We start from the raw sequence: 20,023 nt of genomic DNA on the forward strand, positions 1-20,023 counted from the left end.
GGACTTGAGTCCAGATTCCATTTTTGTCACCTTACTACCTGTGTGACCTTGGGCAAGTCACTTCACCTCAGTGGGCATCTGTTTCCTATCTGTAAAACAAGGAAGATGGATTCCATGACCTCTGAGGACCCTTCCTATTCTAGATCTGTATTTGAGGTCTTTGACTTTTTGTAGTGTGTGAGTGTCGGGTCTACCCTGGCATCTTGGCCCATGCTTTTTAGATATTGTATATGAGGGTTAAGGTTAGGACCATGCCATGTTTTTGTTTTTGCTTCCTGTGAGAGGTAGTTTTCAAGGGATGCCAGGAGGCTTTGAGAAGGGGTAAGCATCCTAGTCTGGTTGGTGCTGCTGGGGAAAGAGTGCTGAACTTAGCTGAATTCTAGCGCTGGCATTTACTATCTGTGTGACTTTGGACAAGTGACTCCATCTCTGTGGACCTTATTTTCCTCATCTGCAAAATGAAGAAGTTAGATAGTTGACCTCTGATAACTTCTAGTTCTAGATCTGTAATCCTGGGTTTTTTGCTTTTTCTTTCTCCAAGTGATTTCCTAAGGCCACTTTTGCTAGGCAGCTTAGGAAGATCTCTTCTCTTAGCTGACTCACAGGTTTGTGGTGCTTGGGAATTTTGCAATGATTTCTCCAAATTCACAGACGAGACCAGTGTGTTCCTTCTCCTGAAAGTTGTTCAGGAGGTTTTTCTTGGTGTTATGAAGGATTTATTCAGAATTCAAAAGTGCTTCTTGTAGGGGCAGGCCAGTTTAAAAAATTGAACATCCAGAAATTCATATGAATATTAATTTCACATGAAAAACACAATTTAAAAAGTACTCAAACATGAAAGTTCCTCTTTTTCCCTCACATGTTACCTTCCTTAGTATTAAAGTTCTTTCTAAAAGAAATGTAAGTATTATTTCTTCACTTCTAATGTCTTATGTTCTTTTTTTTTTTTTGGCGAGGCAATGGGGTTAAGTGACTTGCCCATGGTCACACAGCTAGTAAATGTTATGTATCTGAGTCCAAATTTGAACTCAGGTCCTTCTGACTCTGGGGTGCACCACCTAGCTGCCCCTCATTGCTCTTTTTTTTTTCCTGTATTCTTTAAAGTAGTGTAAAACATTAATTGGGTTGAATACTAACTCCCTGTGAATTCACTTGTATGTGGTGGTTTGGTATAATGGAAAGAGCACTAGGGCTTGAAATCAAAGGATCCTGGTTTCGGCTTCATCTTTGCCACTTACTGCATGTATGACTTAGAGGAAGTCGCTTAATTTATCTGCACCTTGGTTTTCTCATTTGCAGATTGAGTTTGTTACCTTTATAATTCCTGATCCCATGAATGATTCACTTCAACAACACTTAGTGAACTTTGATGAGCCTAGGCCTTGTAGGTATGCTTATTAGAACAGTATTCCTTTTCATAAGAACTTAAAATCCAATGGGATAGGGGATAAGATATGTTCACAAATAAGTGTAATACAGAGTAGAAATGGAATGTGAAATTGTGTAAGAGAGGAGTAAAGTACTATTGAAATAGGAAAAATTTCTAACTCTGAAGGATCAAGGGAGGCTTCAGGGATGAAGTAGCATTTGACTTGGAATGTCAGTTGTCAGAGATGTTGGGGTGTAGGCAAAGGCATGAAGGAAAGAAGTATTTGAGGAATGACAAGTAGTCTGATTGATGGAAGTCTAAGATAAAAGTGAATAAGGTGAGATAAGGTTGGAAAAGGAGGAATTATGTTACAGACTCTTGAGTCTGAGGTCCTGGGTTTAAGCTCCAACCTCTTTAAACTACTTTACTGTGAGACCGGACTAGTCACTCTGCCTCCCTCAGCCAAATATTTTTTTTTTATCTGTACAATAAAAAGGTTTGACTAGATGGTCTTTGAGATTACTTCAAATTCTAGATCTATGATCCTCTGGTAAGGTTAGAGCCAAGTAACTATCATGAAAGTTTTTTTTGAGAAATTTTTGAATGATGGGAGTTTGTTCAGTAGGCAAAGGGGAATTGGAATTAGCACACTAACCTATATGTGTGAATTTACATAGTTTAATTAGTATATGGTTATGTTAGACTCCATTTACCCAAAACAGAGCTCATCTTTTCTCTCCACACTCCTCTCCATAGAGCTGTTTCTCCCATAATTTTGTAGTTACTTCTCTATATACCTGTTGTTTACTTTAAATAGAATGTAAGCTCATTGAGAACAAGACCTGTTTGTGTGTGTGTATTTGTATTTGTATTCTCAGTACCTAGCATAGTGCCTTAGTAGGTGCTTAATAAACATTTGATAAATTAATAGTTTTTTTCTGGGGGGACAGTTTCCAAGTAATTTTATTCAGAATTTTGTGTTTTCTTTTTCTGAATCAATAAATGATATTCAAAACAACAAAAATGACTACTTCTCTCCTGGTCCTCTTATCTGGAGAGGAGCCAGCCTACTGAGCCTTTTTATCCCAGTTGACTAATTTTGAACAGAAACTGAGAGAGAGTTGAGTGTTCAGAGTCATGGACTCTTTCAGTTACCTTTTGGGAGGAAGTATTTGGCTGCTGGGAATAGAGGACAGATTGGCTGAAACACTGAAATGTTGATTAGTATTTTGGAGGAAGAAAAGCTCTTGATGAGACATAAGCCTGCTACAAAGAAAAGAGTACGTAAAGGTTCATAGCTCCTTTTGCCTCAAAAAGTAACATTTATTCAAAGTTTTTAAAAAAGGAGAAAATGACAAAAGTATTCATCCCTTGTTCTTCCCTCCCTTCTAGTTCCCTCTCCTCTCATCACAGAGAGCAGAACCTTGGGAGAGATCAGATGGAGAAGCCCTTCAGATGAGGTTAGCCATATTGAAAGGTGCCTCCTCAGTGGAGGTATTTTAGAAGGTCTTGATGTCCTGCAAGAGTCTCCTGTCCTCTGTGTCCATGTTGATAGGCATCTCCTAATGAGGAAAGTAACCTTCACAGCCAATTCTGTGAATATAATTCTGGTTGGTGGGAAGGTCATAGCAATCAAAGATACCTGTTTGCATATCTGTGCCTCTAGACATCTTTTAGTTGTTTAGTTGGTGGGGTAAGTAGGTGGCCCAGTGGATAGCGTTGCTGGGCCTGGAGTCAAGAAGACACATCCTGATTTCAAATCTGGTCTCAGACACTTACTAGCTGTGTGGCCCTGGGCAAGTCTCTTAACTGTGTTTGACTCAGTTTCCTCATCTGTAAAATGAGCTGGAGAAGGAAATGGCAAACCATTTGTCAAGAAAACCCCAAGATGGGGTCATGGAGAGTCAGACACTGCTGAAAAAGAACGATAACATTTCAAACAGATCATACAACTTCCATCTTTTTTGTTCTACATTTACTGATGAATGCTTCCCACTGTCGTCTATTCTTTCTTGACTAGGATCCTTTTAAGATCCCTCATAAACTTTTTGGTCATTCGTAGCACACTGTGAGCGGTGAGTGATTCCAGAGACTTGCTACTGAGTTTCTGGAATGTGTCAAAGGCCTGGTCCTTCAAACCATAGCTTAACATTTAATCAACTTTATCCAGTATAGACATCTCTTGATGTATCTAGGTTATATGCTTTTCAGATTAAGCATGTCAGAGACATGGGCTTGGGTGCCCATGATGATGTGGGAAGTTTCTGTCTACAAGTTCTGAACCTTAGCCCAATGTTTGCTCCTCTAGTGAAGGCATGGAATGAGGCATCCGTGTAGTCTGCTATTTTCATCACTGTATTTTGGATCTGTGGGGCTAGCTCTGTAGTGAATGCCAAAACAGGGTTTTTATGGCTTTTAAGTCCAGTTCAATCTGTTGGAAAGTGGAAAAGGGAGAGGAAACAGTCTTTCCAGTCCCAGACTGAGCTTGAGCAATCATATCATAACCCTTGAAAGAAGGAAAAATTGCGTTTTGCTAAATAGCAAGATGGCTTTTCCAAAATCATAACTGTATAAATATATATGCCACAAAGAAAAGGTTTTGAGAGATTCATATCAAAGCTATTCACAGTTTCATTCCAGTTTCTCCTGATGTCACCATCAGGGCCTATTCCTTCAGGACTGTTGTGCCTGAATCAGGAATCCTAACTAGCAGACACAATGTTGGGAACTAGCATAATAATAATTTGTATAACTGTTTGATCTGTGCTCTCATTCATGTGGGTACTTAGATACCTTGATTGATGTTGATATTCTCTTCAGTGGTGCAGATCCCAGTCATCTAAGCCTTCTGATAATAATAGTAACAACAACAACAATGATGGGTGATGTTTTTTATAGGGCTTTAAGGTTTGCAAAATCATTTCCATATATTATTTCATTTGAGTCATCCTAATCATCCTGTGAAGTGTCTTTTGTGATTCTTGACCATATCCATCCAACATATTGGGGGGCCTTCTAAATGTCTCGATGTTGCGCAGATGCCTGTTGGCATCCTATAGACCATGCCTGTTGTTTATTCATCACACTTAATACATGACTGACTCACATTGTTTTCTGGTATTTTTGTATCTCTCTCTGATAGCATCCTTCATCCTGTTGTTTCAGTACAGTTTATCATTGGTAATATGTTGCACTCTATTCACTCCTGCCATGTAGCTCTCCATTGTCTTTTGGGTGGTGCCCAGCTTAATTCTTTAAAGAAAGTGGTTTTCCATGGTGAATGGATGAAGTCTAGGGGTTGTCCATTCAGTTAATCAGAGGGATCATTGAACAGTTATTTCTTCAAGGAATCTTATGTGATTTTGACATGTATATGGGAAGTACTTTGTTCGTAGATACCCTCTAAGGTAGTGTTTTACTTTAAGAAATCAAATTCCTTTATTATAGTCAACAAACAATAAACATAATGAGATCTTGTATTTTTCATTTTATTCTCCCAACAACCATGTGAGGTAGATGCTATGTGTTCTCCATTTTATAGTTGAGGAAACTGAGGCAAACAGTGTTTGAGGCCAGATTTGAACTAAGGTCTATGCTATGTCTGTTATTCAGCTCCTCTGGTACTACATTCATTGTCCACTTATCTCACATTTAGAGTTCTTTGCATTAGATGTTAGCATATAAGCCACATTTATTTTAATAATGTTTTTTCCTCATGTAGTTTATGAGCATTGCAAGGGAGGGTGACCAAGTGTCCATGAAGTGATGTTTCTTATTGTCTTTGATTGTGCAGTAAATCAACTTGGACAGCTAACTTTCCTACTATTTAATTGCAACCTCTTTATATCTTTCAGTTTCATTTATAGTAAGAATGATGATAATGATGTACTTAAATACAAGCCTTGGGTTAAGTGAGCTATTATTGTAGTATGATTTGAAAAAAGTTATCTTTTATCATTGAGTTTAAGAAGAGGTGCCAAGTTCCTTTGTTTCTGTTTTTTAATCTTTTCATCAAATAGAGTAGGATAGGTAGCATGTTCTTATTCATGGACCTGGAAAATTCAGTCTTAATTGTGTCTGGCACATATAGACTGTTACTTGTTTGTCAACTTAGATAATGACGCTCCTGAAGCATAGTTTTCATAGTTAATAATAAACCTTTATTGAGTCTGTCTTTTTCCGTGGGGTACTTCTGTAGGCTTTAGGGATTACTGAGGGGATAAAACTCAGTCTCTTTTCTCTAGAGACTAATCATCTTATTTGGGAGCATAGACTATCTTGTATTGTTATTTATCTGTTACGTATATATATTATTACATATAGAGAGAATGATAGGATTTAGAACTAGAAGGGAACATCTAGTTTAGCCTACTAACTTTTTAGAGAAGTCAACTGAGATTCAGGGTTACCAGCTAATAAGTAGCAGAGCTGGAATGTGGGTATGCTTTTGTGCTAATTTAAACACATATATATGTATAATGTGTATATATATACATATGTATGTGTGTGTATGTATCTGTTTATGTGTATAGATATAAACACATAGACACACATATGTATCGGCACAGCCATAGGCCGATGTGTATGTGTATCTGTATTATGTATAATGTATATATAAATATTCAAAAGCAGAATTATATAATAAGAAATACCTGGTTTGCCAGTAGTTTTAATTTGCTGCAACTTCAGTATTTGCCAATAGTTTGATATGAATGCTATAAAGTTAACAAAATCTGGGGGCAGCTAGGTGGTGCGGTGGATAGAGTACCGGCCCTGGATTCAGGAGGACCTGAGTTCAAATGCGGTCTCAGACACATAACACTTACTAGCTGTGTGACCCTGGGCAAATCACTTAACCCCATTGCCTAGCCAAAAAAAAAAAAGTTAACAAAATCTTATGTTGAGTTAAAAGAAGTGTAGTGTCCATAAAAGGGAGGTACTAGCCTACCATGCTCTGTGCTTGTGAGGTCATATCTAGTATCTTTTGTTTAGTTTTGGGTGCCACACTTTAAGAGGGACATTGACTCACTGAATTAATTAACTGAAACAGTGTAGTGCGGTGAAAAGGAGGTTAGATGGCTTAGTGGATAGAACACTGGGCCTGGAGTCACAAAGATCTGAATTCACATGTGACCTCAGATACTAGCTATGTGACACTGGGCAAGTCACTTAACCCTGATTGCCTCAGTTTCCTCCTTTGTAAAATGTGCTGGAGAAGGAAATGGCAAACCCTTTTAGTATCTTTGCCAAGAAAACTCCAAATGGAGTCATGAAGAATTGGAAATGAATGAAATGACTGAACAATATTCCCTTGTGGATGATACCTGTTACGACTTTTTTCCTACATTGACTACATTTACAACTTCTACCTGTTGCTTCAGGTTGTACTCTCTGTAGCTGCATAGAGCAAGCCCAGTCCTTTCATATGACAGCCCCCAAATACTTGAAGATAGCTATCATTCCATTCTACATTTTGTGTTCTCTAAGCTAAACATTCCTATTTGTTTCAGCTGATCTTAATTATAGTATGAACTTGAGGCTCTTCACCATTCTAATTGCCTTTCCTTGGACAGTCTCCAGTATGTCACCATTCTTCCTGAAATGTGGTGCTCAGAATTGTGTTTACTTGGTTATATGTGCACATTTTACTGAACTTATGAAACTCTTTTGTCACTCTATCTGTAACTGCAGCTGCTCTGCATGTGTATTTTTTTTAACATCAAAGTATTTAATGCCTCCATTTAGACTACTTCTACCTTAGTGGTATACTTGTGTTGTTTAGAATATTTAGAAATGTAGATATGGCCTAGGTTATAACAGCACATTTTTGTTCAAGAAAATGTAATTAAAAGTTATCAGTCCTATTGAGTAAACTCTTTTATTTCTTACATCTCATTCAGAAATAAGCACAGTTCATAATAGCCAAATAGTTTTTGTGTGTGGACAGTATTTGACACTGTTGATTACCTTCTTTTCCTGTTTTTTTTCTTTTGTGGGGGAAGATGAGCTCAGTGTTAGACCCACTGAGTTTGAGGTGCCTGTTGTGGGCTGCAAAAATGTCCAATCTACAATAAAAACCACTGAGGCAGAGCTCCACACCAATAACCATTAATTAAAAGGACATGTCCCAATTTAATGAATGGGACCTAAGATCTTCCTCATGATCTCAGATGCCCCATTTCTCAAGGGCCATAGTTTTATAGTGTTGATACCCAGATGGTACAGATGAAACAAAGTAAAATACAGAGTCTCATTGGTTGATAGACCTATATCTTAACCTTCCAGGAGAGCCTTCAATTCATTTTTGTGGTCAGTGAGTGGTGGAGGATGTCCCAAAATGGGCAGAGCTAATCATCATTCACTAGCCCCAGGTTGGGCAATAGAGAGCAGTAAGCAGCTCAGGCAGTTTGAAGACAGTTTCATCTGTTGGTCAGATACTTATAGGCCTGTTGGCCAAGTGCCCATAGGCCTGTTTCCCCATCAAAGGGATGATTAGGGTGAAGGGACAATCAAGAATAGCTGGGGGACTTTCTATATCATTAGGCCATTTTTGCCGTACTGGGTTTGGTCATCTACTTACCAAGAAGAAAGGTGCTCTAGTTAGCTTCCTATGATTATGCAAGTCAACTTCATAACAAGCAAGTGAACTTATAATCATGTAGTTTAAAGTTTGGGGCTGATTATAAGAGAGAATCTGTCTAACCTTGTTTAATTATCCCCAAATATAATATATCCATATCTGTATCTATATGTATATCTATACACACACACATACACACATATATAATATATCGATACTAGTTGGTTATACTGACTAAATGTAAGTACCAGACAAATGTAACAGAAGTGATCATTATGCCTATAGAATCACATAAAACTGAATAATACTGATTGGAAATAAACCAGGGTCTAAATAAAATCAGGGTTTAAATTAATCACTATACAGGCATCATTGAGGAAGAGATGTCCAGTTGGCATTTCACAAAACAGGACTGTATTTCCTTCCAGTAGTCCAGTTTTGTAACCGTCGAGTGTTCTTGATAGTTGGGAAATCTTGTGGACTGTTTCTAATATCTCACCATTCACGTAGGAACCAGCCTAGTTAAAGTCCTCCTTATCTTTTCCCTGGATTGTTTCAATAGTCTTCTGTTTGGTCTCTCTATCTCACTTTTCCCCTCTCCAATTCATCCTCTAATTGATATTCTTAAAGTGCAGGACTTGACAGTGTCAGCCTTTAGCTGAAGAAGCTTCAGCAGCTTCTTAATACTTCTTGGATAAAATTCAACTTCTCCCGTTTGGTATTATTTGTTTAAATTTTTTATTAGAATTTTTTCTTTTTATAACACCTTCATTTCCGAATGTTTTTCTTCTCTCCATTTCTTGAACATAGGCTAAAAAAGAAAAATTTTAAAAAAGCTGTTCAGCAAAACAAACCAAGACATCGAACTGAGTCAATAGTATATGTAATATTCTGTGCCCAGAGTTCTACAGCTTTTCAAAGAAGGGAAAGAGATGCATTGTTTCAAATCTTCTATGGCTCAAACTTGGTCATTATAATTATAATGATCATTCTAATTACAGTGTTTATTTTCATTTTTTCATTCTTTCTATTTGGATTGTAGTAGTGTGTTGTTTTCCTTGTTCTGCTTATTTCTTGTTGGTTTCCCTACCTCGTATCTCACCCTACTCTAGTCCATCTTCTACTTACTTATCAGACTGATCTTCCTAAAATGAAAGTCTGATCATGTGACACCTCCCTTATGCCCTCCCCCCCCACACCAATATTATAAACTTCATTGACTACCTATTATCTTCAATATCAAATGTAATATCCTTTGTTTTTGCATTCAAAACCCTTCATAACCTGCCCTCTTCCTTCTTTTTAAACCTTCTATACCTCACTCCTCACACATACTGTGATCTAATGACTCTGGCCTTCTTGCTATTCCTTATACAAGACAATTTCATTGTCTGTCTCCCATGTCTGGAGTGCTCTCTCTTTCCATCTCTGTCTCCTTGATTCCTAGGCATCCTTCAAGTCCCAGGTAAAATCAATATCACCTTGTGCAAAAAAGCTTTCCCAGTCTTCCTTAATGTTACTGCCTTCTCTCTTTTGATTATCTCCAGTTTATTATATATGTATCTGTAACTACTTGTGTATCTACATTTACATCCACAATCTACATCTTTATCTAATCTTGTTTACACATGGCTGTTTACATGCTGTCTGTCCTATTAAACTGTGAATTCTTCAAGGGCAGGGACTATCTTTTGCCTTTCTTTTTATTCCCGGCCTGATGAAGTAGGTCCTTAATACATGCTTATTGGTTTGTTGATTTGACTTGACTTCTGTTTAGATTGGTTCATGCTTCCCTGAATTCTTGATATTTATTGTATGTCATGGTGCAGTAATACTCCATAATATTCATGTGCCACAATTTATTTAGTTGTTTCTCAAAGGTTTTTGGAACTGAAAGCCCTTCAACAATGTGGCCACTACTCACCTTTCTAGGCTTATTACTTGTTATACCCCTTCATGCACTCTACATTCTAGCCAAACTTACTATTTTGTGGTATGTAACATTCTTTCTCCTGTCTTTTTTTCTTTTTTGCACATTGTGATTGCAGTGGACAGCACATGTAATTTTTCTTTGTTATTAAACTTTTTTTTTAATTAGAAAAGGATGTGTATTTTAACTTTGGTAATTTGGAACTACTGTATTCATATTTGAACTGAGTTTTGATGACTTTTAATGTCTTCAGTTACACTGCTCTAAGTCAGTATGTTTGTTCTCTGCTTTCTTCCTTCTGCATCATTTCATACAGATATTAACATGTTCCTCTAATATTTCATTTTTTCCTTTCTAAAGATTTTGTTGATGCTCTCTTCATTTTCTTTTTTTCTTTCTTTTTTAAAAACATCATTGCCTCTTCATGATGTCTTCCCCTCTCCCCATAGAGTTGTTTCTTGTAGCAGATAAGTGTGGTCAAGCAAAACAAAGTCAGACCATTGATAGTGTCTGGAAATATTCCTCTCATGGCTGAGAGAAAGGACACAGGCTTCCTCATTCCTTCAGAGTTATATATTAGACACTGCGTTAATTGGAGTTGTGAAGTTTTTCAGTGTTGTGTTCTCTTGCATTATTGTGGTCATTGTGTGAAAGTGGTCATCCAATGATTTTTTTTTTTTAACAATGCTCTGTTAGTTCTATGTACTGGGAAATTGCTATTGTATTCCCACTGTTTCTCTTTTCTAGGCTAAACATCCTCAGTTCCTTCAGCTGTCACCATCCTGGTTTTCCTTGTCTGGGGACTTTTTCTTCTTCATCATATTCTTCTTAGAATGTGGTATCCAGAATGGAACCAGTGTAGTGTGTGACCCGCGCATCTTAGAGCAGTGCTACCATCTCTGCAGTCCAGGACACTATATTTCTTTTAATTCAGTTTAAGATTAACTTTGTTTTCTTGATTGCCACATCATACAGTTGACTGAGTTTCAAATTCATTAAAAACTTTTTAGATCACCTGCTGTGTAGCTATATATTTCTTCTTTCTGGTCCTCATGAAGTTGATTTTTGAACCCATTTTCTCTTGTTAGATTTGGTCTGTTGTTTAGCGGATTAAAATCTTTCTGGATCCTTACTCTCATCTAGTTTATTTGCTGTTCCTCCTAGCTTTAGATCATCTTTAGATTGATAGGTATGCCATATTTGCCTTTATCCAAGTCATTGGTAAAAAAGTTAACTAGCAAAAATGTAGATTCCTGGGATTCTGTATTAGAGTCTTTCTTCTAAGTTGACATTAAATTTCTGATGACTAATTTTTCGGGTTAACTGTTCAACTAGTTCTTGAACCCATGTAATTGGACTGTTGTTTAGCCATGTCTCTCCATCTTTCCCACAATATAACATGAGTAACTTTGATAGATGCTTTACTATTATTGGCTTGATTGGGGGCAAGTCATTTACCTGCCCCTAGGCGTAAGTTTCTGGATTTATAATATGAGCAGATTGGACTAGATGACCTCTGAGCATCCTTCTAGTTCTAAGTTGGTGATCCTGATGTAGCTAAAATCTAATTTAATTATTCTTCATCATTCTTTTGGTCAACAAGTTATTAAATGACTCCAGCCCACCTAGTTCAGTATGTAGTAGGAATTTAATAAGTGCTTGTTGATTTGTTGATTGATTGAAAAAGGAAGATGGGGTTAGTTTAGCATAACTTGTTCTTGATGAAACTATGCCAGGTTTTTATATGATCACTTCTTTTCCTATGTATTCAGTAACTGTTCTATTAATACTATGCTCTAGAACAGACCTGTACAATTTGGCATTAGATAGGGGCCAAAATTAAAATAGGCTAAACTTCTTTAGGCTGAAGATAGGTTTTTAGTGGCTCACTTTCCAAGCAAAGGTATAATTAATGATTAAACTATTTTGCAAATAAACCATATTAAAAAAGGGAAATTTCAATGAAGTCAGTTGATAACACTTATTAAGATTTTTATCTATCAGGAAATCACATTAATGTTAAAAAAATTACTTTGCTAAGTGGTGCAAGTTTTAATACATTTTTCAGGCTTTCTTACTGTTTACATTTAGTTAATGGGACGCGTTACACTTCTTGTCAGCAATCAATTTATTGTATTCCGGAATCATGTTTGAAATCAATTGCTTTAGAAATCTGAAAACTAACCTTAGCGGTTTCATTTTCTGAGTTTACTTTCTTGAAAAGCTGTTGTTCCTCAGTGAGATTTTTCAACAATTTGGACGCTTTAATTTGTTTTTCATTGGTGTCTGATTTGCTTAAGTCAGGATGTTTTGATTTGAAATGGCAACGAAGATTGTATTCCTTTCGAACAGCTATTCCTTCTCGGCCAACAAGGCATGATATTTTGTCTCTCGTGGTAGTAAACAAGTATGTATTTGTCCACTCTGGATTAAACACTCTGTGTTCTGATTCGATCTTCCATTTCTTTTTATCACCCATTTTTCAAAGTCACCCCCAAAACTTTAATTTTAGAACCAAAAAAATCTTCACAGCAACTGCTCACATACAAAGAAATACTGAACTGAGTGTCTGACCTTGGAAAAAGCTCCAGACACTCATGTAACTTGGAGGGTGGCCATGCAGCAAGGGAGTCGAAGAAGCCCTCATGTTGTAGCCGCTCATCACATAGTGAATGTCGGCTGCATTGACCCATTACTGCACTCACTTTGTCCCTGTTCAACGCCAGTAATGACCAAAAACACAGTGAGAAGAGGACTCTTGTTCCTCTCAGACTAGAGACAGAGGGACAGAGGTTGGTTGCTGCAGGTCACATGACAAACAGGAGAGAGCACACAGTGGCAACCTACCTGCCAAGTTACGTGTGATGAGCGCAGTAGTGACTAGTGGACAAAGAACCTTTGGCTGGCCGCAAGCAGTCCACGGCTGTATGTTGTGCAGGCCTGCTCTAGAATTTTGCTAGCAATTTAATTGGAGCTTGCTAGCCTATACTTTGCAGGTTCCCTTCTTTTCACTCTTTTCTAAATGAGGCAGTACATTTGCTCATCTCCAGTTCCAGCATAACTCCAGTAGTTCTTCCAAGTGCCGTTGATAGAAGCTCAGGTTTCACATTTACTGTTTCTTTCAGTATTCTAGGACAGAGGTGTCTGGTGGCAAAACTTCTTGGGGTTAAAACACATTAAAATGTAATTGGGAAATGTTTAACATATCAATAAAAATATAATAAAACATAGATAATGTTAATTTGTGGTTTTTAAAGTCAATATGTGGCATCAGTATTCTAATTCTATTTGAATTTGACCCCACTGCTTTAGGGTGTATTTCATTTGGGCCAGATGACATGAATTCAGGAAATGTATCTAGGTGTTCTCTCACTATTTTCTTATTTACCTCAGGTATCAATTCCTGGAGGTGACTTGCTAAAAGGTTATTAAGGTTGTAAGTATCAGAGCCAAGAAGTTAGATTTGAATCTCATTAAGTACATAGTTATGGGATGGTTATAGGTGGCCTAAGGAGTGGAGAAGAGAAGACACAGAGAGGGTACATGACAATTGTCGCATGAAAGTGGAATTATACTTATTTTCCTTAATCCCAGGTGGCAGATACAGAAGCAGTGGGAGGAAGTTGCCAAGAAACAAATTTAGGCTTAATGTCAGTAAAACAAAAAATTGTCACTTATTACAGCTATCCACAAGAGGAAGTGGTTTCTTTGGGAAATAGTGGGTTTCCCCTCACTGGATGTCTCCAAGCAAAGACTGGATAACCATTTATTAAATGTATTATAGCAGGTATTCTTTTGGGAGTGGAGATTTAAATAAGTGGCCTTCAAGGTTTCTGTCTCTGAGATTCTGTAATTCTGTCTCAATATAGGATTAGGAAAATGTGTCACATATTCTGAACGGAAAATCAAAACAAAGTCCCATTAATGCAAAAAACAAAGAGGACTTTTCTTCATGTATGTGCTCTACTAGAGAGGCAGCATAAGATAGTAGATAAAGTATTGGATCTGAGTTAGGACCACTTGAAGTCAAGTTGCACATCCAACCTTAGGGACTTAATAACTTTGTGATCCTCGGCAAATCTCTTAACCTCTCTGGGCTGGCTGTCCTTATTTATAAAACAGGATTGATAATGACACCTACCTTACTGGGTTGTTGTGAGGATCAGATGAGAATGTAAATATGAGCTATTATGATAATGTGATGATGGATACTTAGATTCCTTCCAGCTCTGAAATTTTGTCATTTCTGTTCTGTCTTTTCAAATTCAAAGATCTTCTTTTTTATAACTTCTTCCGAATAATCCTAGTTTGTCTTTAGGAAATGAATGGAGAGGCCTAAGGCAGGGAAACTGATTAGGAGGCTGTTAAAATAGTCTATTTAAGAAGTTATAAGGGTGGTAGCTGTATGTATAGAGAAAAGGGGTCTAGATGTGACAGATTTGGTTGGATGTGGAATGTAGAGGAGATGAAGAGTTGAGGTTGTGAAATGGGGGACTGGAAGGATGACTTGAGAGAAATATCTTAGGAAGAGGGGGTGGGTTTTTGGGGCAAGTTAAAAACTTTAGTTTTGGATGTGCTGAGTTTGAGATGCTTCTGGACCCTCCCAGAGAGATGTCCTTCTTGATGCTGATGTTGCAGACCTGTGGGCCCTGGAGGGATATAAATATTAGTTATGTAGATTTGGAGGTCCTCTGCTGTAGAGATGATAATTGAACCCACACGAGCTGATGTTATCATTGAGAGGGAAAAAAGTATCATAGAGAAAAAAGTAAACCTTGGGATAGCGTCTTGGGGGCAAAATCGTAGTTGGAGTAGAACAGTTGGTTTGATCAGGTGAAAGAACAAAACGAGAGCAAGGTCAGGAAAAGAGGGAGGAAGAGCTGCCAGCTGGATCATGTTCTTCAGAGTGGTTAGGAAGGTCAGTACAGAATGAGAGATGTCTTTGGAAAAAGGAGTTTCAGTTGAATGTTGAAAGTTGGAAGCCAAACTGGAACACATTGAGAAGTGAGCAGAGAGGAGGAGGTATGGGCATCAAGTACAGATGGCTTTTTTTTTTCCTCCAGAAATCTGAAAGGAGAGGAGAGATGTAGGCCCATAGGTTGTGGGGATAATAGGGACAAATGAAGATTTATTTTTTCAAAAGGATTTAGGAAACCTAGGCAATAGGGAAGGAGCCATCAGATAGTGTTGAAGATTAACTAGGTGGATAATTACAGCAAAAGATAACAGGAAGAAGATGGAGTTAAGGGCACAAGTAGAGGGGTTGACCTTGCTATAGAGAAAGCCTACTTCTTTTTTTATTTTGGTTGGGCAGTGGGGTTAAGTGACTTGCCCAAGGTCACACAGCTAGTAAGTGTTATGTGCCTGAGGCCGTATTTGAACTCAGGTCCTCCTGAATCCAGGGCTGGCGCTCTGTCCACTGCGCCACCTAGCTGCCCCGAAAGCCTACTTCTTTATCCTAGGTTAGAGCAAAGGAGAATGGTATATATTGATGAAGAGTTTTGAGGTATGGACTAGGAGAGAAGAAGGTTAGACTGAATGGCCTCTCTTTGCTGTTACATGTTTAGACAAGGCTCTTTATTGAGATGCCCCAAGTGGGAAGAACTGGATGGATACAAGGTACTCTTCTCCCACCCCCTTTGTCTTTTCCTTTCCCACAGTCTCTATTCTTAATCTGTTCAAGAGAAGGTTGTATGTTAAACCTTTCTTGACAGTGATTCATTTTTGAACTCGTTGACTTCTGGCCTTCAGACCCTGATGCCATAAAGGATTATATCATGAAGCAGTTGAAAGAGCACTGAACTTGAAGTCAGAATATCTGAGTTTGTCTCTGGGTCTCCACCTCCAAACTAGCCATGTGAATATTTGTTTAAACTCTGTGTTTGAAAATAGAGATTATGCTTGTACTACTTACTTTATATGGTTATTGTGAGGAAAGTGCTTCACAAACTGTTGTTAAATTTTTAAAAAGATCTATAATTTCTATGGGTATAGATGTTCTTGCCCTGAAGCAGATCTCAATTCTTCTATGCTTTATTACAGGGTTTTATGAGTTGCAGAGGTAAAAAAAAAATGTCATAGCTTTCTGGTGATGAGCTGGTAGCTGTACATAACAGATATGTAGACCTTTGCTGGGTCTCTATGTGTTTCAGTTTAGTAGGACCTGTCAAACCTTATGCCGTCCTGGACAAGTTTTTGAAAAACTCAGGGTCATCTCTTTTGGAGTAGATCTTTATAGAGGAGTATATTATTTCTGGAGTAAATTTGAACCTTTGTGCTTATTATTGCCAGATATTAGCTTTAGAGAGTCAGTAAGTCATTTGACCTTCCCAAACCTCAGTTTTCTCATTTAAAATGGAGATAAAATAACTCTTCCACATTCCCCACAGTGTTGCTATGATGATCCATTGAGAAAATGTATATAAAAGTGCTTTGTAACCTACACATCACTGTACAAAGGTAAAACATTATTATTTTTCTCTCCTTTATGCTGGGTGGTAGACCTGCATTCTTTAGGAACATGCTAGTGTAATGAATGTTCAGGTACAGCCTACCAGATTGGAAAGGCTTTGGGCTTTGGGATAATGGTGGACTGACTGATGGTATGTCTGTTGTCCAAGTGCCAGGTTTGCAGAATTGGGAGAGACTTGTGGCTGTGTTGGTGGCAGTGTGATGAATTTTTTGTCTGCAGCAGATTTAACCCAGTCAAAGTAACCATTTTTTTTAAGGACTTGACCAATTCTTATTCAAATAGAGTTAGAGGACTCATTAAATATGTCAGTTTGCTTATGTAGTTCTACAAATCAGCAAAACATTTATTAGCTGCCTATGAGAGCCCTGGGCTTGGAATCAGGAAGACTCATTTTCATGAGTTCAAATTTGGCCTCAGACGCTTACTAGCTGTGTGACCCTGGGCAAGTTACTTAACCCTGTTTACCTCAATTTCTTCATCTGTGAAATGAGCAGGAGGAGGAAATTGCAAACCACTCTAGTATCTTTGCCAAAAAAACCCAGAGAGTTAGACATGACTGAAATGACTGAACAACAACTCCTTTTCCTCTTGTTTCTCCTCCTTCTCTTTCTCTTCCTTCTTCTCCCAGAGTTCTTTGCCTGGCACTGGGAAAGACACACAGTTTAGATAAGGCTCCTTGAATGGAGGTCTGTAATGTGGCGTATTTTATATTGTTGCTTAACTTTTCTTGTGTGCGCTTGATCATAATCTACATTGCTTTTAAAATATTTTGTAATTTTATCAGTTTCATCAGTTTACTTGGTCTCTCTTTCCTTAAGTCCCAAGTTACCCCAGGGATCCCAGGTCAAGAGATTTTACTGTTTCTTCTCTTAACCAACAGGCCTTTATTGAGTACCGATTTTGGGATATGAAGGATATTAATTAGGCTACATGGATTACACAGAAAAAGCGTAAAAGTAATTCCTATCCTTGAGAAACTTTCTGTCTTAGTGGGGTGATAAGACATTTTACACAACTAGCCTACAGTATAAGTGAGCATATGATGTAAGATACTGCTTATATAGTTTTATGACTGTAGCATATAATTAGAGATATAAGACTTCAGAGAAAGGAGAGCTAAATATGGGTAGGAGTAGACAGAGGAGATGACTTCCTGGGGAGAATGTAAAATAGAAGTGTAGAGTCCCAAAGAATGTGTAGAATTTCATGAGGGGATTCCATGCCATTAGGATAGCATGTATAAAGACAGAGAGGCAGGAGTGTATATATGGTGTTTATGAGATGGTTGAGAGGTTGGCTTAGCTAGAAGAGAGGTGTGTACAGGAATTTGGGAGAATGTGATTGAATAGGCAATTTATGTTCAGATCATTTCTGGGATGTGACATCTTTTTTATTGTTGTTTTACTTTGCACATAAGTATATTTTGTCTCTAACATATTGAAGACAGGGACCATGTTACGCCTTTTTTTTTTTTTTGGTATGGTACCTACAGTACCTTACATATAGGTGTCCAGTTAATATTTGTTGGCCAGTTGACTGAGAAGCTAGGTTGATGAGGTGTTTATACTTGATGTGGAAGGAAACGAAAGGAAAAATGAATGGCCTTTTTTTGGAGAATGGCTGTAGGTGGCACAGCAGATATGGTGTTCATCCATACTTCAGGAAGACCTGAGTTCAGCTTCCTCTTTCCACACAGACTAACTGTATGGTCCTGGACAAGTCATTTAACCTTTCATAACCTCAGTTTCCTTATGTGTTAAATGAGGATAGTAACAGTATTTACCTCACAGGGTTGTTGTGAGGATCAAATTAGATGACATAAATAAAGCACTTTGCAAACCTTAAAGTTATATAAATGTTAGCTGTTATTATTATTAATATAAATTATTCTAATTCTGCTCACTTTGCTGTATTGCTTCATACAGTTTTCTCAGGTTTCTCTGAAGCCAACTCTTTCATCATTTGTTATGGTATAACAGTGTTATATTCATATGGCATACTTCAGTTGATGGACATCTTAAATTTTTAGTTCTTTCCCATTACAAAAAGAGCTGTTATAAAATATTTTTGTATGCAGACTTTTTTCTTCTTTTATCTTTCTGGAGAATAGATCAGTAGTGGTATCACCAGTCAGGTCAAAGGGTATGCTCAGCAGAAAGTTTTCAATATAAATGCATTCTTTTTAATGTTATTCTTAATGGATCATATCATACCTTAATTTCCTATTCATGCTTATATATTTTAGGTGTTTTTTTTTTTAATGAGTGTGATGAGGAGTAATAAGGCCAGTTTGGCTGGATTATAGAGTGGATGAAAAGGACAATAATATATAATATGTCTGGAAAGTGGTGTTAAAGCCAGATTATGAAGGGCCTACGTGCCAAACAGAAGATTGTGTATTTAATACTAGAGTTAATGGGAAGCCGTTGCAGTTTATTGAGTAGAGGGATGACTTGGTCAACTTGTGCTTTCAGAAAAGCTCTTTGGCAGTTTGCTGGAGGATGGTTTGGAGTGAGGTGAGATTTGAGGCATGAAGCCTAATTAGTATGAGTCCAGGTAAGAGGTGATGAGGATTTGAACTAAGTTAATGGCTGTGTGAAGGGAGAGAAGGGAGTGAATGAGAGAGATGTTATGGAGATAAAAAGACATGATTGGCAACTGCTTTTATTTGTGAGGTGAGTGCAGGTGAGGGATGGAGTACGACTATGAGAATGAACTAGAAGAAGGGTGGTAGTGCCCTTAACAGAAACAGGGAAATTTATAGTTTCATTTATATTGTTATGTAATATATTATATATAACCATATAACATATGATATAACAATATATAATATACGTATAAAAGAAATGTAAATATTATATAAATTATAATTTAAGAATAAGAAGTAAAGGGAGCTCTTACCAGTCACTGCCTCAAGGTACAGAACTTATCCTCCAAGGAGACTTATTGTAGCCATAGGCGATATGGGAGCAGGAGCTGGGTTCCTTCTGACGTCCACAGACACACAGCAAGGGGAGGTTGTGAGCTCACAAAATGAGGGAAGAGCAGAGTAGAGTAATAGTACTGGGGAGTAAAGGGTAAAAGGTAGCTGTAGTTCTGTTAGAGACAAGACCCAGATTGACTGTCACAGAGAAAGTGGGATTCAACCCATCTTTTCAACCTCTGGTTGATCATATAGTTCCTTAAAATTATACCTTGGCTCTCACATTGGAGACTATGTTTAAATTGATATGTATGAATGGAAAGCTGATAGAATTGGTCTTTCAGTTCATACATCTTGGACAGACATTTCAGTTGATCAGTGAACTGGCCAAGAACTGAATAGGAGAAAGTGTGCTTTTTGCAATTAGGAAATTGCAAGAGATGAAGATAGGCCTCTTTACTATATGTCCTGCTCTCTTTCCAGTATACTGCAGTGTTTCTCTGGTAGTGTGTCAAAGTGTGAAGAGTAGTGGGTTCAGAGCCAGAATAGCTAGCTAGGTTTGATTCTAGGCTGGTACACTTACTCTACAAATGTGGATCAGTAAAATTGGCAACCTCTGTGAAAAATATAATATTAGAAAGTTTATAGGGAGATAAATGACTTGCCCGGGGTCAAAAAACCATCATGAATTAGATATGGGACTTGAACCCCTGACTTGAAGGATGTTTGTTTGATCTATTGTGTTATCT

The 20,023-nt window shown here is 37.6% G+C and overlaps 1 protein-coding gene and 1 pseudogene across 4 annotated transcripts in view; one reads left to right on the forward strand and one right to left on the reverse strand.

Annotated features, from left to right (window-relative positions):
* Positions 1–20,023, forward strand: part of TMEM135 (transmembrane protein 135) — a 329,334-nt gene that overhangs the window by 1,181 nt on the left and 308,130 nt on the right. Inside the window, exon 2 of one of the 4 annotated variants that reach the window (XM_078156965.1) lies at positions 2,762–2,829. The exons of the other annotated variants lie outside the window; for them this stretch is intronic. The gene's annotated coding sequence lies outside the window, so the exon portion shown is untranslated. The remainder of the gene's footprint in view (positions 1–2,761; positions 2,830–20,023) is intronic. 4 annotated transcript variants of the gene reach the window in all.
* On the reverse strand, positions 3,274–4,146 carry LOC110213415 (eukaryotic initiation factor 4A-I pseudogene; annotated as a pseudogene).

This window comes from Phascolarctos cinereus, unplaced genomic scaffold (assembly GCF_003287225.1).
Source record: "Phascolarctos cinereus isolate Bilbo 61053 unplaced genomic scaffold, phaCin_HiC Scaffold_726;HRSCAF=1367, whole genome shotgun sequence".
NCBI classification, from domain to species: domain Eukaryota; kingdom Metazoa; phylum Chordata; class Mammalia; order Diprotodontia; family Phascolarctidae; genus Phascolarctos; species Phascolarctos cinereus.